This window comes from Plectropomus leopardus, chromosome 12 (genome assembly GCF_026936395.1).
Source record: "Plectropomus leopardus strain MGB_pleo_1.0 chromosome 12, ASM2693639v1, whole genome shotgun sequence".
Classification (NCBI taxonomy): Eukaryota; Metazoa; Chordata; class Actinopteri; order Perciformes; family Serranidae; genus Plectropomus; species Plectropomus leopardus.
The window spans coordinates 1,252,925-1,277,435 of NC_142187.1; the positions used below are offsets into that span (position 1 = coordinate 1,252,925).

Below are 24,511 nucleotides of genomic sequence, written 5' to 3' on the forward strand. Positions count from 1 at the left end.
TAAAAAAATTCTCCTTCAAACAGCTGTATATATTCATTTCTCCCTGAAAGGTGCATTTTACAAAACTACAATGAACACACCACGAAAACTATATATTTAATCTTCGCCCAATACTCATTTTTACTGAAAAGAGCTTGAACGCATCACAGTGTAAGTCAGTGCAACCTCTGTAAGCTGTTAGTTTTGGTCACTGGATACATAGAGGTAATGTTAGCTAACTCTCCTTCTGCAGATTTCAACACAGAATTGTTTTTTGTTTGTTTGTTTGTTTTCTTTCTCTCCACATGCACTCCTCTCAGTGGTGAAGTTGCAGTTGATGAGGTGGGTGTTCTACTACGTAGATGGGGGCGTTACAGAGGGGATATAGACCAATTTGGTGTTTGTATAGAAAGATGATGTGTTTCGTGGGCGGAGCCTAATTTGTGGCAGAGAGTAATGAAAGAAAGAAATGTAGGCCTAATTTAATGTGCCATCACCTTGTGTGTGTTATAAATCTAACACTGAGGAAGTTTTAGGAAAACTTAATTGTAATTGCTTTGGCATTACACAAAGCAGCATTCTTTACTATTTTATTTATGCCTATTTGTTTTTTAATTTACATGACAATCAATGATTGATGGGTTAGCCCGGCATGTTATTAGAACTGGACCCATTAACATGTGCATTAATCCATGAGCCGATTGCGAAACGGGAGCATGAGATGGACTGGTCATTTTTACCATTACCAACACATCCATACACTGTTGGCTCTAAAGCCTGTAATATGGATGTCTCACCGTGTCTGTATCAGAGACCGTTTATACAGTTTACGGTCTTTATTCAAAAACACAGTTATCAGTGAGCAGCGCGGAGCACTAGTGACAGTTACTAAACAGTACTGAACGTGGTATTTACTTAAAGTTGAGCTGTGTAATAATACATGGGGCAATGTTACAAGTCACCACCTTTTATTTTATTTTTGTGGGCACAACACATTTTGATTCTGTTAATTTAATTTCTCCGGTTGTGATTACGATATGATTCCCTGATAAGTTGTATGTATATTTGTGTGTGTGTGTGTGTGTGTGTGTGTGTGTAGAGAGAGGGATAAATATACCATTATCTGATTATCATGTAAATATTAAAACTGACAGCACTGCTGTCGTTATACCTACGATTAGATGCTGTTGCTAATTAGCTGAGCTACTACGAGAGGAATGCTCGTGAACGAGCGCTGTTCGCTTCGAGCACTCGCCTCGGGTAACTTGTGTGAGCGAGCCAGTGAGTCTAAGTCAATGCTCAGGTACACTTGGCTGCGTCCGGCTGTCGTTAATTACTTCTACGCATGCTCTATGGGCCAGTAGATCCGGGTATTTTACACTTTTCTAAACCCGGAAAAAGAGTTTTCTCTGCTTCATGCGCCACTGAGCAGCTCTCATAGGAATGAATGAGGCCCCGCCCCCACAGCTGTATCCAGTTTTATAATAGATCCGTGGCTCATTCGTCGAAAGGGGCCAGCTGAGGTGGTTCAGGCATCTGATCTGTATCCTCCTGGGCGCCTCACTTTAGAGGTGTTCCTGCAGATCCAACTGGTTGGAGACCCCAGGGCAGACCCAGAACACACTGGAGAGATTTTATATCTCATCTGGCCTGGGAACTTCAGAGGGTCCCCCAGAAGGAGCTCGAAAGCTTTGCTGAGGAGAGGGACGTCTTAAACACTTTGCTCAGCCTTCTGCCCCCGCGACCTTGGCCTGAAAAAAACGGATGGACTGACGAATGGAGCGTGGTGTTTTTCTTCCTGTATGCACACTTTCTGTATAAATGCAGAGCTAAAGCATGATGTTTTATGCTAAAGCTAAAAACCTACCACATGCTTTTGTAGACACAAGAGGATACAGAGTGTGACAACCATTAAATATAATTGATGTTAAGTGGTTTAGAACACCTGTAAAGGCCCTGACACACCAAGCCAGCAGTCGGCTGTTGGTAAATGTCGGGCTTTCAGTGAGCAACTGTTACCCTAATTGCTGCTGTGTGTCATTGCATCACTGGCCCTCATCAGAATTTGTTGGCTTTCTTTCTGCCAATTGGGTGGCTGTGGCTCAGAGGTGGAGTGGGTCAACCTCTAATCGGAAGGTCAGCGGTTCGATCCCCAGCTCCTCCGGGCAACGTGTCGAAGTATCCTTGGGCAAGATACTGAACCCCAAATTCAGAGTGTGAGTGTGTGTGAATGATTTCTGAGTAGCAGGTAGCCCCTTGTACGGTAGCCTCGGCCACCAGTGTGGGAATGTGTGTGTCATTGGGTGAATGTGACATGTAGTGTTAAAGCGCTTTGAGTGGTCAATAAGACTAGAAAAGCGCTATACAAGTATAGTCCATTTACCATAGTGTGTAGGCGTGAAAGTCCACTGACAAAGCGGTAATATGTGACAATTTGGTATGAGAACAACAACTTACGTCCCACCAATGTCCATTTTTGGCCACACCCACCTAATCTTAAACCCCAGTCACTGGATATGATATATGGATATACAGATAGAGATACATCAAGAGATGTGCATGCTCATTAATCCCTACTGGAGTACTGGGTAGCAAACTGAAAAATATTACAACCAAGTACTTAATACAGTTTAGTGAGGGACCCAACAAGGTTACTCATGATGAACTTTCAACTTTAATGTCTAAACCTAAAAAATACATGGTAAGTACCATAAAACTATGAAAACTATGAAAAAAAAGAGAGCCTTTTATTTGCCACTTCACAAGGCGTTGTAAGAAAATATAAGTCAAATAGCTGTGTGTGCCAGCAGACATCGGTGTGTGTGTGTCTGTGTGAGAGTAGCATTGTAGTAGCAGGACCATTCCACTGCAGTGATATTTACAGACCCAGACAACGTCACAGCCACTCAGGCTCAGCAGCCGCCTACCAGGCCACAGCAGCAATTTATAACTTTTTAGCTAAGACAGAGCAGAGAAGAGTACTCTCTCTGTGTGCGTGTGTGTGTGTGTGTGTGTGTTTATGTTTGTGTCAGAGAGTATAAGTGAAAAGACACTGTACATTCTGCAGGGTTTGAAGTTGACATTTTGTTGCATATTTCATTCCATTCTGTATTTATACTGCGGCCGTGCTTCAGTTCAGCATCACTGGGTGTTCCTACAGCACAGTACAGAGCAAACATAGATCTCATCACATATAGATTGGTAACTACTACTACTATGGCAAAATCAATGTTATATATTAATATAATTTTATCTTTTTTTAACCCACATCTGTCCTAATTATAAATATCAAATATCTTTTAATTAATAATTATTTTCATTAAACTACACACAAAGGATTATATATATATATAAATATATATATATATATCAGATCAGTTCTTTATAAGAATGATTTGACAGATATGCCAGCAGTCTATACAGTCCAGTACAAACATGTATTGATGGGATTTGATTCTGTTCATTTAATTTCTCCGGTCATGATTTCGATACGATTCCCTGATGAGTTGTATGTATATTTTATGTGTGTGTGTGTGTGTCTAGAGAGAGATAAATGTCATGTAATCACGTAAATATTAAAACCGACAGCACCGCTGTCGCTGCTGCTGCTAATAAGCTAAGCTACTACGAGAGGAATGCTTGTGAATGAGCGCTGTTCGCTTAGAGGACTCGATTCGGGTAACTTGTGTGAGCATGCCAGTGAGTCGTAGTCAATGCTCGGGTACACTCGGCCGCACTAGGCCGCGTCCGGCTGCCGTTAATCACTTCTACGCATGCTCTATGGGCCAGTAGATCCGGGTATTTTACACTTTTCTAAACCTGGAAAAAGAGTTTTCTCTGCTTCATGCGCCACTGAGCAGCTCTCATAGGAATGAATGAGGCACCGCCCCCACGGCTGTATCCAGATTTATAACAGATCCATGATACATACATACATAGAAAATGGAAACAAATTTGTTGGATCTATGAAAAACAATGCTAGATCTATGAAAAAATGGGTTGCAATGGAAGTTCACTGTATTAAAACTGATTTAATTTGACAGTGAATGTGTCCAAGGACAGGTTAGTCATCACCATAAAGCCTTATATGACCAAGTCCAGTGTGTGTGTGTGCGCGCGCATGTTCGTGTGTGCGCACGCGTGTTCGTGTGTGCGCGCGTGTGTGCGTGTCTGTGTGTGTGTGTATGTGTGTGTGTGATTAGGGACAGGTGTCTAATTGGTTACCAAAAGTCATTGTGCTTTCAGTGCCATTGAATTCAACTACATTGGCATTAGATAAAGCCACAAGGGAAATAAAACAAATCAGTGTTCCAAAAAATGAATGACATAATCCAGTGTGTCTATGACATTTTCCTATCCACTCCTCTCTATCAGTGACTGATGAAAGCTTTTCTTTCATCAAAAACAAAACAAAAAAACCACAACTACAGACAACCACAAAAAGCTCCTTGATAAGAATATGAAATTTCATCAGCACTTCTACAAACATGGAATTAACCTCACAGCAGCTGTGGTGATGTAACGGATGTTCTTCCTGACAACACAGGGCTGCTGATGCTTTACGTGGTTCAGCTTTAAAATGGGCTTCTGACATTGAAAAAATGTTGATGTAAAGTATTAGAGCCAGTATTTATGAGGTGCACACAGTCACCATGCCTGAATATTAAATATGTGAATAAAATTAAATAGAAAAACAAAACAACTCTGCATAACAATAAACCAGGTACTATATATGCTGATCTTTGCACGTAAAAGCACAAAGCCACTTGGCTGTGTTGGTTCAACTGAACAGTCAGAGGATGATTTATAACTGAGAGACAGAGAGAGAGAGAGAGAGAGAGAGAGAGAGAGAGCATAGGAAAGAAACTACTGATGACTCTGATGTACTAGTTTATAATATATGTTGAAATTAATTGGTGCTAGCACTTTATTTTGGCACAGTGTATAGTATGTCTTCAGTAACTGAAATAAAATATATCAATATAATTACTTACTACAGAGTGATAGTGTGCACTAAAAATTTATTAAAGCAATATTACAAGAGAGTGTGAGCTTTACTGTCATAATTGACACCAAGCGCAATGGAAACACTTTTTAGTCTTTTCTGGGGCACATGATGCTATGGCTATGTGATTGTTGGTAGGAACTGGCTCCCTCATGATGCAGCAGGAGCTACAAGAGCTGTTATTGCATCACATAACTCTTTAAAAGTTGAGCGGCTCATCAGGAAGTTTTGAATTCACAATTCCTCTATGAAATCATGCACTATCACCTCACAGAAATACCTCATACGCAGCCACTCCCATGTATAAGGGGCTTGTCTTTCCATTGTGGCTCCATAACACGCCTTCGTGGCCTTGGATTGAAAATAATGACGGCTAGTGTGGTGGCTACAATATAAATAAAGCTGCTAATATTTTGAACATCCATCACCATGCTTCTTGGAATGTTATTGCCAGAGGAGAAGTCACAGAACATCACTCAGTGGAAATGCAGTCATCCCACAATTGTGTGAGATTTTATTGACCTTTCAAAAATGTCAATCAAGATTTGCAGAAATCTGTCATCGGAACCCACCTAATGATTCTTTAGCACCTTGCTCCACCTACATCACTGTCACGCCAATAATGACAGTAAAGTTTACCCTCTCATGTAATATTGTATTTATACAACAGTTACCTACAAAATAAAAATTATAACCAAAATGTACTGATATTTTTGGGCAATTCCTTCTCTAAATAAAACTTTTTTTGCCAGTGTTATCTGCGTTTTCATAGAAATACATGGAGTCTGACTGATTACTAAAAAACCATCAGTCATATCAGTTGACTCCATTTAATAAAACAATGTTTCATCATGGAATATTTTGTATGATATCCTGCGAATTAGTGTCCCGCAAGTAACATTACATCTTTAATGTACAGCTACATCATCAATGTAAACTTACGGAGGATAGGTATCGGCAAGTAAGTCACTGTGGTTAGGTTTTAAAGAAACATGGTCCTGAAGAAAGTCCCAGGAGAATGTCCAGATTTTTGTGACCCATCCATCACCCCAGCCTGCCTCCTTACAGAACACTCAGGACTGCCTCCTTGTTTACTCCCATCAGCGCATTGATCACTTGATCGCAGCCTTTCAGGATAGGTAGGATATGTACAAATTTGGGCCCACTGCTTTTTGTAGGAAGACGTATGAAGAGTTTGTGGGAGCAACCTGAATAAAACCTTGTTTATAACTTCAAAAAGCAAGCTGACCTTCATTAACCACCTAAGAAAAACAAGTGGATTTCGAGTCAGCCAACTGGAGCTAACCTGCACACTCTGTCGAGATGGAGGGATTTCCAAAACTGAATAAATATTACATATAAAAGACAAATCTGCTTTGCTAGCTCAACTAACTAACTAAGAAAGAAGAAAAATCTGTTTTTCATGGACAGTTAGCCACTTTGTCCACAAACTTCACTGTTTTTAAGATATTGCTTTGTCACTGACTCATAGCTGATGTGATCCAATAACAGTTTAACTACTCCAGAGTGTTGCAAATTAAATAAGTAAAAAGAGTCACAACATGTTTTCTAAATAAATATTGTGCTGCAATCCATATTCATTGGCATTTAGCCTTTAAAAAAACAACATTTTAACGGCACAGACAAAACTGTCTCCTCCAGGGTGCTGCCCTGTTAACACATCTGCTCCCCCCGTGCATTTATTTTACTTTATTTTATTTGTTTATTTGACAGGGACAATGCGCAACACAGCTGTTGAGCCAGAGTTAGTGTCATGGTTCCTGCATTCTCCTCCTCCCCCTCCCTGCCAGTAACTTTCCACTCACCTTCCTCTGACCTGCTCTACCTCCTAGCCACGCCCACTGCTGCAGCCTGCTCTCCCACAGCTGCAGCTCATCACCAATCAACCCGGTATTTAAGACACTCCTGTTCACACACACATTGCCAGATCGTCCTCTGCAGCATGCATGTCTTTCCAGCACTCGCCAAACAGATTCTCCGTTGCCGACTTTGCCTGTCCCCGACCTGCTCTCCTCGCCTGACTCCTCGTGAACCTACCTGCCTTCTGTCCCCGACCACGTGCTCAGTTTTGGCATTCCGGAAATCTGACGGATTCCCTGGTAAAGACCTCTCTGCTCTGCTTCGACGATTCTCCTGCCTGATCCCTGCTGGTACTGTTGTTTCCGTGGACGGACTTCCCGGTAACCGAACCCCTGCCTGCCCTCGACCACTCCTCCGCTCGATCCCCGACAACGCTCACACACGTGTTGTCGGCTCGCGGAGCTACGGGGTTTCCTCATCACCAGCCACAGTGGGTACAAGCTTCGTGTCTTCGCTTCGTGTGATTCCCAGAGACATTGCTTGGGCTCACAGCCCGAAGAACAAACTCTCAGTCTGTACCCTGTTTACCATTTGTGTTGGTATTAATAAAGGTTATTACCAACTGCCAGTGAAGCGTACTGTACTGCATCTGGGTCCTCCATACACCCGTTACAGTTAGCTATAAAGTTAATTTACGTCTGTGGTCCCTGGGCAGGAAGATCTAAAAACATACAAAACAAACAATAAAAAAAAAAAACAACAATAAAAAAAGCAATATATCATATTAAACAACATATTTCAATTTACATTACATTCTCTTTAAAAATGAGGAAACATTAAATTACAACATTTTAACACCAAGTGTTAAGTGTTATGAGTACATGATTGAGTTGATTTTAGCCATGATTTCATCCCAGATTAAAATTCTGCAAAGCTGCCACACTCTCTGATTTTACTTGGTAATGAGTTCCAGGAGGCTGTTACTCTAATAGAGAGAGCTGATTGACCAAACCCAGATGATCTGTGATGTATTACAGTCACCTCTGTTAGCTGTCCTAGTTGTTCTTTCACTATTTGCACACATTGATATGAATTCTTTTAGAGGGGGAGGAGCTAAACCGTTGATCACTCTGTACACCAAACAAGCATTAGCAAAACCCACAAAATGATCAAAGATCAGGAGGTTGTACTTCTTAATGATTTTACAGTAGTGATAGCTTTTTGGCTTTTTATCCAGTACCTTCAGTGTTTGCTTGTACGGTGTTTTGAGTGGAGCGAGTGTTGTTTTCCCAGCTTGAGACCAGCTTGTGATAGAGTACGACATGTGAGTACATATCATTGATTGCATATACAGCTTTGCTGCATCAACAGGTAGCTGGTTCCTTATAAACCTGAAGGTCCTGAGATTAAATCGTACAGTGTCACACAGCTGTTTCACATGTTTCTTAAAGGACAGCTGTGAGTCTAACAGTACTCTCAGGTATTTGAAATACAAAAGTGTCTGTATATTTTCACCCTGAACACAAATATCAGGTTGAAATCCATTTTTCCTTATATAAAAGTACATACATGCTGTTTTACTCACATTCAGTGTGAGGCAAAGCCCTGAGAGCCAGTCAGAGGTAATCTGGCTTCCACTTCTTGTCTGTCCTTGCCATGTGCATAAATGACAGTATCATCCACATACATTTGGGTTTCAACTTCAGGGCAAACAAGTGGCAGATTGTCCACATATAAACTGAATAAAAGAGGTCCTAAAACTGTGCCTTGTGGGACACCAACACAGCAATCAGCACATGATGAAATCCTTATCTCCAACAAGTGTACATTGCCTCCTCTATGTGAGATAAGACTCCATCCATCTGATTGAATTAGAAGAGAAATTAAAACTTGACAGTTTTGATAAAAGGACATTTTGATTTACAGTGTCAAATGCTTTTCTTAAGTCCAAGATTACAGCACCTACAGCACCCCCACTGTCTAGTTTTGATTTCATTTTTTAGTGAGGTAGCAGACAGCCATTTCAGTTGAATGTTTTTTTCTAAAGCCGATACCCCATATTCCTGGAGTACCCCCCACAGGACTCCCCGAGGGAAATGGTCGAATGCCTTCTCCAAGTCCACAAAGCACGTGTGGACTGGTTGGGCAAACTCCCATGCACCCTCAAGGATCCTGCCAAGGATCTAGAGCTGGTCCACAGTTCCACGACCAGGACAAAAACTGCATTGCTCCTCCTGAATTCGAGGTTCGACTGTCCGGCGGATCCTCCTCTCCAGTACCCCTGAATAGACCTTACCAGGGAGGCTTAGGAGTGTGATCCCCCTATAGTTGGAACACCCCCTTTGGTCCCCTTTTTAAAAAGAGGGACCACCAACCCAGTCTGCCAGTCCAGCGGCACTGCCCCCGATGTCCACGCAATGTTGCAGAGTCGTGTCAGCAATGACAGCCCCACAACATCCAGGGCCCTAAGGAACTCCAGGCGGATCTCATCCACCAACGGGGCCCTGCCACCGAGGAGCTTTTTGACCACCTCGGCAACCTCGGCCCCAGAGATGGAAAGGCCCACCCCCCAGTCCCCAGGCCCTTTCTTTTTATCTTTTTTCATCTTGAAGGACCAGCTGCACAAAAAAGTTGGCGTGTTCAGAAAAAAGACGCTAGGTGCAGCACTTTTTCTCGAGCCGGCTGCATGTAACAGCATCATTTCCTACCCATTCGTGTATTTGTTACAATTAAAACATCTGCTACTACACTATCATCACCAGAACTTAAACTGCTGCTGAGGATCAAAAAATGACTTGTGATGAGTTTTGCCTACACTGCACTGCACTCTAACCATTCTTCCTGTTCATACAGGCTGTTATGGAATCCCTGTCTAACATGTTTCCAGTGTAAGTGATGTATTTGATACTAATATGAGGCTTCATATGTCCTTTGAACGAGTTAGTCAAATCAAGTAGGAAGCTTTCGGAGTTACTGTCCAGCTTTTTGTGGCTGCAGACAGCATGAGCTGCAGTGGATTGACAAGTTAAACAAAAAGGATAGTCCCTTGATCTGATCCAGTCAGACTGCTGAAGCTTCATATGAGATTCAGCTAAAGTTGAGAATTTTGCACATAATACAGATTTTATCTCCCATCAGAAGGAATATGGCCTGCGTGAATACGAGGACCATATACAGTGAGTTAAACCAAGGTTGCAATGTTCACGTAGGCACCTGACTACTGACAACACTGTGCAGCTGTCCTTTAATATATCAATTGAGAATAAGCCACAACGTCATGGCACAATGTATTCTGGGCATTCTTTGGGGGGCCACCTCTCCAAGGGAGACAGGAATCTAGTACTGTAGGCGGCAGTATGTACCTAAAAGTTGGTATTGCAATCTGCCAAAAACTGCATTGACATCCAAAGAGTAAGTGCAACATATCCTACTGAGAGCAGCTGAAGAAGGAAGCAAAGGACCACGATGTCTTTAAAATTAAAGGAATGAAACAGCCTCGATCTGTATGAACACAAGGAGTGGTTGGGTGCTGACGAACTAACAAGCTGCCAAATGTTAGTTTTCCAGATGTCTTTTCACATGGTGTTTGTGGACTTAGCATCTACAATTTGCAGTAGGTCAGAAATGATAAATGTTAGTTACTCTAATCACTGTTCACCACACACACATCTCTCTGTGTCACCATTTTAAACTTGACAACATATTTTTCTAGTTTCAGATGTGGTGATTAATGTTAGATGTAATCATGGAGGGTATGTTGTTTTTTGTTTTTTTAAATCACTTGTTTGATACTTGTAATGAACAAAAAAAGATCATGGTGACTGCGTTGTAGCAGCAAAAGTTCAACATTTCACTGTTTTCAGATTGAAAACTGAATATACTCAACAACACTGCTTACTGATACCACTCCCTACAATATATTCTATGTCCTTAAGTCCCACAATGATTTGAGCTGCTCACTATCCTCCTCCTGTTGTCTATGACATGACATTCCATACTAGCACAACTTTCTGATATACGTGTAGTCCATATGCAGCAGGCCAGCTGCTGAAACTTGTAGAAGCCAGAACATGTGATCATTCTGTGTTCAAACTTAAAAATGAACGTTATCCATTACACTGTAACAAATACTAACATTTCATCAATATTTAATAAAGACAATAAAGCCAGTCAACAGGAGGACAGGGAGCGCAGCATGCAGAGAGGAGGACAGGAGGGGAGAGAGGGAGACAGCAGGAGGAAACAGGTGCAAATCCCACAACCCAGAAGTCATCAATCTTCCACTGAGGTGAAACAAGGCGAGCTGCCCCAGTTGGAGCCACAGAGAAACTCTCCATGCTGCCTATGTATTACTATCATTCATTTCCATCTCTCACCAGCAGCTCCTCCACAATGGCAGGACAGTTTGACAGGAAATATAGATCCATAATTTTTTTATTCATTTACTTATTCATGGTCTGTCATTCTCACACTGATCGTGTTGTAGACTTGATATACAAAATAGTAGCACTGTAGTCTTAAAAGTTCATCACATTTTGAAGGACAAAAACACCTTCTTAATATATAATATTTATTCAGAGCCTCCAGTGTGACCCTCAGTTCGATTTAATGCATTCTGATTTCTTTATGTGAAGCATGATCATGTATTAACAATGGAACTACCTCAACACATCACAGCAAAAATCAAGTCCAGCAATGTCTCCATAAACCCCCCAGACAAAATTAGTCTAGAAGCCATCATCATTATGGAGCAGTAAACCAAGAACAACACCAGCCTGATCTCATTCCAAAATCATTCAATACTGCCACATTTTACAGTGCATTCATTGTGTACAATGCTGACATCAAAAGGAGAATGCAACTGGAGAGATCCATTTGCATTCTAACTTACTTCTTTTTTTAAGCAAATACACATGCAGGCAGGGATGGTAAGGATTAGGCAATTTAGACACCGAGGATCAGGATTACGGGGACAAGGTACATGGTAAAGTGTAGAAAAAACCCCACATCCCATTCAAACAGGGATCAAACAAAAGACTGCTGCATTAAAGTCTGGGTTTGTTGGACCCCTCCACCTCTTCTCCTGCCCACCCAATAGGCGCCCTCACGCTCCTTATATTACGTTGTCACAAGCAGCATTTTAACCTGATGCCATACTGTTACATGTTATGCGCATGCAACCAGTTCTGTCTGGCCATGTTCTCAAGTGACACCGACCTTCCATATATCAAGCGGACGCAGCAGGCGCTGGTATATATTTTGGTATTGTGCTCTTACACAAAAAGAGGCTCTATTTTCTGAGTTCAGAATGAGAACGGGCTGAAAATCCATCTAAATACTTTTGTCTGGGCCAGACATTTTTTGGTCCCAGAGGCTAAATCCCACTGACTTTGTTGATCCTTTCACTTTTCCTGTGGCACCATCATGACGCCCATATGTTTGTCTTTCAGTGAAATGTCTTGACAACGTGTTATGTATCTCATACTCTACATGTCAGGCAATTCATTGCTTTTTAAATAGGCTCTAGTCTCTTACTGTCTGCATACCCTTCTGTGCCCTAACCTGTGTGTGTGTGAGTGTGGGCGTGGTTTGTTCTCCCATAGGCTGGGCCAGGTGCAGGCAATCTCTTGAGGAGCTGGTGGTTAGAGGTAAGATCTTAAGCCCGAGCCCGAGTCGGGCCGGGTCAGGCTCGTCAGGCCCAAAATGCCCAGGCTCGTCAGGCCCAAAATGTCAATTATTACATTCGGGTCGGGTCGGGCCCGGGCTTCTCTCTCGCTAACATTTTTTAATTAAATATATATTTATATATTATGTATACTAAAACGATGTATGGATATTAAACTAAGGAATACTTGTTATAAAATAAATAATTTGGATAAAACAGAGAAGGCGCTGTATGGTAATTGCTATTTAACTACTAAACAGGAGCCGCAGACTGGATTCATCCGTGCGCGCAGTCTCCAGCAGAGGATTTTTAAAGTCTGTTTGTTTCCGCCTTTGGTAACGAAGACTATAGTGAACCTGCTGCGCTCTGGAGGCTTTACCCCGTGTATCTCAGATGCCCTTCCTTGTGATCTACAATGAAGCCCAGAGACCTGCTCCTGCTGCTGTTCCTCTCCTTGTCAGAGAGGCGCGTCCATGTGAGCACAATATCACACACAGAAATATCTTTAACAAACTTTTCCAGCGTTATTTCATTGTGTAAATGCATTTATAATGATCATAAAAATATGTAGATTATTTTAACATTAAGAAAACTTGCGTTTTTTTCTGCCAACTCGAAGAAATTAAAATAAATGTCAAATGGGCTGCTGCATTTTGCCAACGAAATGAAGCATGAACTATGACACCTGATAGAACAGACACACAAATATAAAATATATAAATGTTTATTGAATATGCATCTTACAGTCTTGTTTAACTGGGAGAATTCGTTACAAAAGACAGGCTTTAATTTGTTATCATTATGCACAGGCATTGTCACAAATGTGATCACACAAATCGCAACCAGTCCCTTTTCCCGGAGCAGTGCTCTGTCCGGGTCTGACTGACGCATCCCCTCCCTTTCCTCCTCCTCCTGAGTCCTCACAAATAAAATATAAAATTTTGGGTTTGTTTCGGGCTCGGGCCTGCAAATCAAGTTAATTGATCGGGCTCGGGCCAGGTCAGGCTTTAATACCCGCGGGCCTGGGTCGGGTCGGGCTGGATTTTTTAGGCCCGATCTTACCTCTACTGGTGGTGTACTTAAGCTGTGGCTTCAGACCTACTTGTCGCCAGAGTATTACTCCTGCCAAGTGCTAGATGTTCCTCATGGCCTCTCAGTATTTTTGCTGTTTCCTAGTGTTCCGGTTTTTTGCTTGTGCGCCTTACTCCCTTGTGTTTTCCCCCTTGCCTCAGAGTCGCTGCAGCTCCTTGCTTCCTGCTCCAGACGTCGTGGTGTTCACTCATCTGTGTGCCTGCCTGTCAACCTGCCCGCTCGCTTCCCACACTCATCTGAGCACTCAAGTCCTCAGGGAAGGAATCCTCACCTTGGTTGAACTGGTTGGCTTGTTTCACGTGGAGATCGCACAGAGCATTCCCCCTTACGTCACCATCGAAGGACGGTCCGACTTCACTCCCCCCACCCTGCTCAAACATGACTGTAAATAAATTGCACTATTGATTCACCGTAATTCTTTGTCTGTGTCTTGTGTCAGCGCTTGGGTCCAACATGTACAACCCGCCACAATCCCATTTTAATTTGAAGGGCTGCATTGAATGTAAGGAACAAAACATCTACTGTCAATGAGCCCTCACAAGTTTAAAAATTTCTTATGTTGACCACTGTTCAGATTTGGTAGGTTAGCCACTGTCTCACCACAGGTCAGCTCAATGGTAGCACTGTAGCATTTAGGTTAGGGCGAGTGGTAACTAACTCCCCTACTGTAGACTTGGCTGAAACTTAACCGGTGTGTTTTCTCTGTGTTTGATCTTTGTGAGAGCCTTTACATTGTTAGCCCATAGTAACAGCCCAACAGGGTTTTCCTGTTTTCCAGTCCTGCAAATTGATAAACCAGCGACTCCTTTATCTCACTGGATGAACCCACCACTCTTTTCCTGAGTCATCCGCCTTTTTTTTTGCTTTGAATTACAATAACTAGCTACATTTTGAAACTTTAACTGGAAATCCATATGAAATATATTTACAGGAAATGGTGAGAGTTGAAGAAGAAAAACTGTAATTTATCAGACATACTGGGTGCTTAAAGTCATGATTGGCTGCTATGCAGCCCCCCTCCTCCTCCTTGTGTGTTTCGCCCTGTCCGCATACCCTTCTGTGCCCTAACCTGTGTGTGTGTGTGAGTGTGGGCGTGGTTTGTTTTTCCCGTCGGCTCGGCCGGACCGTCACACTTAACTTCGCACTGCTTGGAAGCTGTATTACATCATACTGATGCAGGAATGTTGGCTGTGGTAATAAGGAAGACAAATGAATATTCATATTCATAAATATTCTAATAATAAAATCAAATGAAATGAAAAAGTTTTTAACACACTGAGCACACTGATAGTTGACTGTAGATAAGTGAAGAATAAATCATTTGGAAAGTTTTGATGAATGTTTTAATCATTTTGTCAGCTATGAAAGCTGCTCCCACTTAGAATTTATGCTCTAGAGACAGAGAAGTCACTTTCATCGTGTCACTCTTTTGTGAATAACAGATCCCCCATGGGTTACAGTAGTGAAATAACAAAGTACATCATAGTACTAGTCCTAAGTACAATTTTGAGGTACTTGAGTATTTTAAATCTATTCTACTTTATACTTCTGATCCATAACAATTCAGGCATATCATTATATATCCATCCATCCACCCATCGTATTTTTTTAAGGGTCTCAAATCTTGTCATATGGTAGCAGTAGATTCATAAGACTGTAAGACACTTTAGGAAGAGACGTTTTACAATCTAACTTCCTTGAAGCTGACCAAAAGTCCTCCATAGCTTCCTCGAACTCCTCACACATCATGTTTTTGCCTCAGCTGCAGTCCCTCTGGCCAACCAGAACCTGTCTGTATCTCGAGCGAACCTGGACCAACAAAGCCTGAAAGGCCTCTTTCTTCAGTTTTGACAGCCTCCTTAACCACTGTTGTCCACCAGCAGGTTCTTCAGTACCACCACAACAGGAACTGATGACCCTCTGATCACAACTTTTAGCAGCCGCCCCCACAATGAAGATTCTGAACATGGACCACTTGGTTTCATGTCCCAAACCTCCCCCCTGATGCATGGAAATGAAGTTGAAGACTTCATGGACATCTACTAGATGTTCACAGTTCACCCTCTTAACACATTTGGGTTTACCGGGTCTGTCTGGCAGCCTTCCCCACCACTTGATCCAACTCACCACAAGGTGGTGATCAGCTGACAGCTCAGCTCCTATCATCACCTAAGTGTTCAAGACATAAGGCCACAGATCTGATGATGCTAACACAAAGTCGATCATGCCCCTTCAGGTTTCTTCATCTTTGCCCATTTGAGTTTTGAAGTTCCCCTGAAGAAATATGGAGTCCCCGGTCAGCACTCTTCCCAGGACACTGCCCAGGGACTCCAAGAAGGCTGAGTACTCTGAACTGCTGATCAGTGCATACACAAAAGCAACCATCAGAGACCTCCCCTTAGTGACTTGCAGTCGCATCAAGGCAACTCTCTCATCTCGTTCCCTGGGGCTCTTAAGTTACCCACACCCACCTGGCGCCTCTCACCCTGGGCAACTCCAGAAAAAGCAAGAGTCTAACCCCTCTCCAGGAGTTTGGTTTCATAGCCAGAGCTGTGTATTGAAGTGAGTCCAACTACATTTTGTTGGAACTGCTCCACCTCCTGCACAAGCATGGGCTCCTTCCCCACCAGAGAGTTGAAGTTCCAAATCTCCAGAGTAAGTCTGTAAAGCCAGGGGTCAGCATGCCTGGGACCCCACCCCTGCACACTGCCTGGCACACCTGAGTGATTCCTGTCCCTGCAGATGGTGAGCACACCATGTCACTGCACGTCATTCGTTCAGGCTGAGCCTCTTCACCTTGTTAAGGTGGCAATTTTTGGGGGACATTTGCTTGTTCTTTATTTATATTACAAAAAATACACTGATGATTTTATGTAAAATGTCTATACTTTGTGCATTGTCTAACCTCCTTTGAAATGGTAAATGGACTGTACTTGTAAAGCGCTTTTCTAATCTTTTCGACCACTCAAAGCACTTTCACAGGACATGTCATATTCACCCATTCACATACGCATTCACACAGTGGTGGCAGAGACTACCGTACAGGGGGCCACCTACAATGTAGTAACCATTCAAACGTATGCACACTCCGATGAAGCAATTTGGGGTTTAGTATCTTGCCCAAGAATACTTCAACATGTTGCCTGGAGGAGCTGGGGATCGAACTGCTAACCTTCCGATTAGAAGGAGACCCACTCTACCTCTGAGCCGCCCCTTACTGGATTCATGAGGCCAAGGCTCTGTCAGAAAAAAAGATGATGTCATAGTTTTCCAAATATAAATCGCAATTTACATAAAATTCAAACACGATGGGGATCACACAGTGTATAAAGTAGATTGAGTCATGCGTGTTGGACTCTAATTAAAAAATGTATGATTTACAACTAACAATCTGGGCCTTTAGGTGTGTGTAATATATATATATATATATATATATATACATATATGTGTGTGTGTGTGTGTGTGTGTGTGTGTGTGTTCATTAGTGTCATGGTAAGGGAAATGCTACTAGCAAAGGATAAGTGGAGTGGAGCTGAATGCGATGTTTTCTTAGTGAGGGGGAGCTGGGAGGCAGACTGTCTCTCGCTGTGTGCGACGTGTTTAGTCCCAGTTGCAGTTGTTTTGTGGAGCTGAAGCCCCGGTCAACCAGCAGAGCTTCAGGAGATAACTAGTGAAGATTTGACTGAGAAACAAAATGAACAAAATTAATTCCATTATGAATGACCACATCTGTGTTCCTGTTTTGCTGAGGGCAAACAACACTGCTAAATTAGCAGCAGCATCACTGCTGTTCACATCTGGCTGCTCCACTGAGCCATGCAGTGAGCAGTCACCATCCCTTCTTTACATTATAATTGTGGGATGGAGCGTCTTAGATAAACACTGCATTGTATGTTTTGAGAGCATCTCATCTTAATTTATGACCGTGTCACTTCCCTGCCAGTAGAAAGGTCATTAGCATCATTTAGGATGTGTTTACAGCTACTCAGTGAAACCAAGACCTTAAATATGATATATATACTGCAGGCCTCTGCATATGCCTCAGACAGAAATCCCATAAATGGTTATTTCTGCTTATTGAAGACGGTGCTCAGATGGTGGACTGCAGTTTTTCTGCATAATGCACCATTAAGTAAAGCCCAACTGATAAATCTATCAGTCGAGTTCTGCTAAATGGTATCCACGCACACACTGCACATTGATTTACTATTAACTTCTTGTTAATCATATTTTTTAGCTATTGCAATGTCTATTTTTATACTGATGAGATCATCGTTTTTTCCATCGACTCTGCCACAAACAAGATCTTATGGTTTGTTTTTGACATCCTCCAGACCTCTTTTATTAATTTATGGTTGGTTCCAACCCCCCAAAAAGAACAAAGGCTACAGAATTTTGCACAAGTAGAACGCACTAGGTTTTTGTTGTATCTATTTTAGGCCCAAATGCATTTGTGGATATTAACATCTTTACTGGAACCACAAACTCAGAGCAGTAGGAGGTTAGTACGAAACACTCCAAGACTCAGATGCTATTAGACATTAGAGCAGAGTTACTTGATATATTCTAACTCCACCCAGGGAGAAGGAGAAAAATCAGTTGTGCATCTTTGCCATGTTTAATACTGTGCTCCACCCCTGATATTTGATTTAGCAGAAGTAGACGATTCAGGCAAGAAACCAGTTAACACTGTCTGTCACTGACTGTCTGCATTTACAGAATGATCAGCTGAGGCAGCAGTATCTCCTAATATAATACTAACTAAAACACACCAACTTCAGGCAGAAACACAGTGGTTAAAGTGTACTGGACTGCGTCCTGGAGGGAGGAAAGTAGGGAGAAGCGTCCCAGCATTAACTGGGCCAATGCTTGGATTTATAGACATAAGTCTTATTTTACATGTGACACTGCATGTTAAGGCTCATTTGTTGTTATACAGTTACTTGTAAGGAGCAAACACGATTAGAATACAAGTGGTGTGTGATTTTCTCCCTAATGAGACAATAAATGGTCTGTTGCTCACCACTGAGCTCTTCACACCCGTAAATCCCAGTTTACTGGATATTCAAGAGACCAATACAAACAACTATTCCTCAAAATTATGTAAGCTGCATGTCATCCCTTCTCTTTCCCCATTTCACGCTTGTCCTATCAATAAAGGCAAAAAATTCCATAAAAATTAACTTAAAAAAAAAAATCCTACAGTCCAAGGTAAAGTTTCATAATTTCAATTTTCAGTGCTGTAAAAGAAAAAAAAATCCTTGCATTTGAGAAGCTGCTACCAGGATGTCGGCATAACTGCTTAATAAATGTCTGTAATTCTTTAGAATTAATCAATCTAATCAAGCGAATGACAGTCCCTGTTTGAATCCTGCTGGCATCAACATGTCCAAAAACATCCTTTTTACTATCAAACTTTGCTTTCACGGTGGAAATTTTCCTGCTTCATTGCCCATTTATGTCACATGACTTATAGAGTCGCTGTGGTGACTGTTTTTCAAAATGATGCTGACTTAACCTTCATTTTGACCAGTGCTCTACATCACTGAAAGGCACTGGATATTAGTCATTAATCATTATTACAAGTCACTTCTCTCAAAAGTAATACAATTACTCAATATATACCAATACTCAGTATATCAATAATGGCATATGAAAGAAATTAGTTACAAGGGAAAGTAACGTTTTACTTTTTTAAAAAATCAGCTTCAGTTCTCTTTTTAAGGCACACAATATTATTTTCATGTTGCTGTCGAACAGCGTAGGATGGCTGTGGCTCACAGGCAGAGTGGGTCGTCAGCGGTTCAATCCCCAGCTTCTCCGGGCAACATGTCGAAGTGAGCAAGATACTGAACCCCAAATTTCTTCCAATACTGCGTCATCTGAGTGTGAGTGTGTGTGAATGGGTGAATGTGACATGTAGTGTTAAAACTCTTTGAGTGGTCAATAAGACTAGAAAAGCACTATACAAGTATAGACAAGACAACTGTCATAATTGATAATATTTGATTAAAATTATATCACTATGATGAAAAGTAAGTAGTGGAACAATAAAGCACAGTAGACATGTGATGATAGACCTGTTTAGTGTTGCCTAGACTGGTCTTTTAGCCAAGTGAAATAAAACTATTACTCAGACATTTGACAGTTACTCCTTATCACGATCAACCTAATAAAGTAAAATTGATAAAACTTATTTGCAAAACATAAACACAGTGAGGTTAATCCTTTGTAGCCTTAAGAATCCTGCACACAGACTTCAACTCACTGCTGTAGGCCCTATTGTCCTTTATGTCAAGGAGGAAAAGGACAGCAAGCTCAAACTGTCTAAAGGAACAGTCTGAAGCTGATTGATCGAATAAGTCACGGCATTTATTGTGCTGCTGTAAAGTCAGGTGACTAGTGATGCACATGTTGACCAGCAGGTCCTGTGCCATTACAAAAACATTGCATGCAACAGTCCACCTTCTCTTCCCTTCCTCTCTCTCTTTCTCTCTTTCTTAACCCTTTGAAACCTGAGCAAAGGCTTGTTTTCTTTCAAAAACATGGATAGAGGGCAGTGAGCAACTTGGAAAGACTCCAAAATAAGCAAGAAATTAGTGAATGAGTATGAGTATTAATTTAAAAAAAAGTATAAGAAAATTACCTGAAATTAGCAAAAATAAGGGGAAAAAAGAAAATGTCCATCTTTTCCAGTGTTTTTGAAAGAAATTAAACCAAATGTGTTCAGTTTCAAAGGTGTAAATGCTTGTAAAATGTGTATTTATTTGAATGAATGGTAATTAATTATGTGTAGTTACTGCCTTCAGAAGTGGAATTAGAGAAATGTGTTTCAAAGTAATACATAAGCTTAACAAAAAATAAACAGGTTTAAGTGTTTTATTCTTTCCCCCTGATTTAACCACTCCCATATTTGCATAAAAACAAAATTGGCTCTGTCTTGTTACTGACAGTGAATGAAATTAAGATGAGGGAAACTGTCCATTAATAAAGAGGTAAATTATTTAGAAATCTGACAGAAATAAATAGTTTTACAGACACTTTTTATAAGAGATTGTAGAGGGAGCTTGACAGGATAATTCAGTGATATGTGATAATGGAAGCTGGTACTGAGATAAAGTTTCCTGATAATTTATTTTATGGCATTTCTGCAATAAATGTATTTTTACCTGAAATGTCAGAGTTATATTTAAAATCACATCCGTGAAGAGCAGTGTGATCTTTGAGGATTTGACTTGGATTTACAAACAGTAACATGCTGAGATGAGAAATCCTAAATGCACCTTGTAAACTATTAGTCCTCAAATTAACAAAAATAAGCATTTATATGCTTAAATTAATTCTTATTATGTACATGGGGTTACTCATAATTACAAAAATACTGAAAAGTCATCTACATACTGTAATATCCTGCTACACTGTGGAACATCTGAGCATCTTTGAGCTTATTGTTTGGTATCAGAGCCTGCAGCTTGACTGTGTTGGTTTACCATCACAGCTTTCATCAACCTCATCTCCAGCAACAGCAGCTGGTTTTATTGGGAAGCTCCGAAAACTGACTGTGCACCATCTGCCCAGCAACGTTGGGCTGTAACAAATAACTAGTGTTACCTTTGAAAAGAGTGAACAGAAATGAGTAATAATTTCCAGTTTTGAATAACAAGCCCAACACTGCTACCGAGCAGCACAGAGCAGACGGACACAGTTACAGACTCACTGTGAACACAGTGGAGCTTTTACCAACTAAGGAGATATTTCCTCATGTGTTGGCAGAGACCAAAACAGAGCTCAAAGGATGATATTAAGATCATCAGGTGAACACAACTTCAAATGAATGCTAATGCTGCTCTATTTGGGTTAAATGAGTAAATACTGTAGTACTTCAAATATAAGCCTAGTCTCAGTTAGACGCCCAGTCCCTTTTACTAGCTTTACTGTGGCTACACATTTTGACAATAAAGCCTTGTCTCAATTGGAGTTGCCATGCAGTTCATTTTTTTGTAGAAGTTCTTTGGATGTATAAACCACATTGCTGGCTACCTACTGGAGATAATGTTAGTTAGCTGCTTAGAAAACCCATATAAATACAATTGGTAAACGTTTGTCAACATGAACATGCTACACACAATGTTGGGTCAGTAAGATTTTTGCAGTTCAATATTTCAAATAATTTTACTGAAACTATGAGCACCAAAGAAGAAGTAATACCAGCAGAGTAAACGAGAGATGCAAAAGAGGTTAAATCATTGTATTTCCAAATTTGCTGAGCTAAAAAAGGAGCTAACAGCCTGATGCATACATATATAAACCTGGTAAGGCTAATGGTTTAAGCAAATAATAGCTTGGGCTATTAATTAAAGTTTTACAGTAGGCACTTGTTGTGTACAGCTACTTGCACTGAGCACAAGTGGCCAAAAAATCCAGAAATGCAAGCTAAAGCAACACATCATAACCAGATGGCAAATGCAAAGCAAGAATGTTCTCATAGAAAGTTTAGTATCTTACCTTATCAGCAGTCACTGGTCCCAGAGTATGGTGAACTTTTTTTTGTTCTAGTTAGATTGTAGATCCACACAGCCTCTAACTCATTCATTGCAAGCATGAATGAAACATGTATGAACATTATCATATGCAAGTATTAATAATTTGCTGATAGCAATGAAATCTGATAGGCAACACCCTTCACTATCTACATGACTATGCATATGATGTCACGATGTAAATGACTGAGCAAAAAAGGAAGTTTGTACTATAATAATGATAAGAGATTTGTATGACTTCACTGGGCAATATAAATGGATATTAATTTAAAGACAATTGCCTATGTGTTACTGACCATCTGTATAGGCTTGAAGATGCATTCTGTGATTTCGTGAGCACTCAACTTAGCTCTCAGTTGAGTTGTAGAGGATCAAAAGTCAATTTCGAGACAATTTGAGGTTTTGAAGTGCTTATAGCAAAATATGACAATGTTTCTTAAAAGGAATGCTTCACCTTCATTTGTTCACGAACCGATCTGAACTCCTGTCCACTAACCCTATTAGCAAGCCTTCAAGCCTTCCAGCTCACTGAATGCTCAACTGCTGAGAGAAAATAATAAAAGCGCAATAAAGCTTCACATCACACAATCATAACGTGATCAAAGGGCTTAAACTACAGGCATGTTCCTCCTGCGGGCAAACAGGCTCTCCTGTTTACAAATGCACAACATGTCCTGATTGCAGCTCCTCTACTCTAGCTGTCACTTCTTTAATTGATTTAAGACCGCCTGGAGGCTCCCCAGCCCCCGCTGGCTTACCGTCCCACCACTCCCGTTAAAGACTTCACAATAACCTTGATACTTGGCAACACATGAAATGAACCTTGAGCGGTCAAGTCCCACAGAGACTTCATTTTAAACTCTGCTGTGGAGTCAGAGCTCTTTTGTTCATTTTCTCATCAAGCAGCAGTGTTAGGAGTGAAAGCAGAGCAGTTACCTCACACAAGCCTCTTAGTGTCCCTGCGAGCTGCCGCCGACGAGAAGTCAAGTCCATATATTTCCTGTAACTCTCTCCACAGTGATTTCTCTCTCTCCGTGAGTTCACCCCGTTGAACTAAATGCAAGCTCTATGTGCCCTTTTCCCTCTCTTCCCTTCGCTGTGGTCCTCTCAGCTCTCTTTATCTGCTCCCTCTAAGTCCCTCCCTCTCTCAGCCTGTTTCTCTCTTACATCCCCTGACCCCCTCCCTCCCTGTCTCTCTCCCTCTTTCCCTCTCCCCTTCTCTTTCTCTATTCCTGGTTGTACTCTCATCCAGTCCTCTCTCGAGTCTCTGCCTGTCATTCTCTCTGAGTTTTTCTCTAAAATTCAAAATTGCTTTATTAATGAGACCTCAATTAAATCCTGTCTTGCCAAGTCTGGTTATATGCAATGTAAAATCATCCTGATTTTGAAAGAAATTCTGAGAAATACCAACACATTCCCATCTTAAGTCATCACATATCATCACTTTGTCAGTGGACTTCCACACCTACTATTACACACTAGATTTCCTGCTTTATCTGCTGCTGACATTCTGGGATACTGCCAGTACGTCAACAAAAGTGCATGGTTAAGTTTAGGAAAAAAACAAAAACATCAGGGTTTGGTTCTACATTCATATGGTAAATGAACAGTAGGCACCTGGGTGAAAGTCCAGGGTTTGTTGGACCCATCCACCACCTACCCTGGCTGCCCTATAAGAGGGACCCCCAGCTCCAGCTAGCCATGCTCTGTCCAGCGTGACTTTAAGATGCCCATCAACAGCACAGTTGTGCAGACTGAATGTAAATTTTAGAGGTGACGTGGCTGTATATCCTACTGTCTAAGCAACGGCTCAAGTGGACTTTTTTTTTTCCTAAAGGGTGCAAATTGTAACCAAGGAACAACAGAGATGTTAAGTAACACAATGCATCATATTTAGCCATCAATACATGAACAGAAAACAAAGCAAACAAATAAAGGTGACCAAAAGCGCGACCAAAGGGGTGACCATATTTTCAAACCTCCAAACTGGGACAGCAGGCCGCACACATGTATGCACTTGCACACGCACCATAGGCCTTTTTATCTGGATGGATGGAAATTATTGCAGTGCTCAGCACACCTACTGAGTGCAGTGTGCACCTTTCTACAGCATGGAGCTGTGCACAGTGCCTCAGCAGAGGACACAGTGCATTTTGTCTCAGGAAAATCCACCAAAATGTGGTTCATTTGAAAACTGTATTGTGACATTCTAACACACAAGAGCAGCTGAACAGTCCATGGATTGAAAGCTCTGATAGTGATTCACCATATGGTTGGCAAAGCTGCCCATTTCAGATGGTCACTAGTGTTTCTGCCACTTCTAGCCCCTTCTTATGTTTGACTGTCTTCATAGAATCTCAGCATATACACGACCAAACCTGCTATTACAAAGTGTGTAAGACGCAGCAT

General features: G+C 41.4%; 1 protein-coding gene across 1 annotated transcript in view; it reads right to left on the bottom strand.

Annotated features, from left to right (window-relative positions):
• Positions 1 to 23,201, bottom strand: part of LOC121951323 (cadherin-12-like) — a 169,230-nt gene extending 146,029 nt beyond the window's left edge. Inside the window, exon 1 of the mRNA XM_042497600.2 lies at positions 23,039 to 23,201. The gene's annotated coding sequence lies outside the window, so the exon portion shown is untranslated. The remainder of the gene's footprint in view (positions 1 to 23,038) is intronic.
• Between the last annotated feature and the right edge of the window lie 1,310 nt (positions 23,202 to 24,511).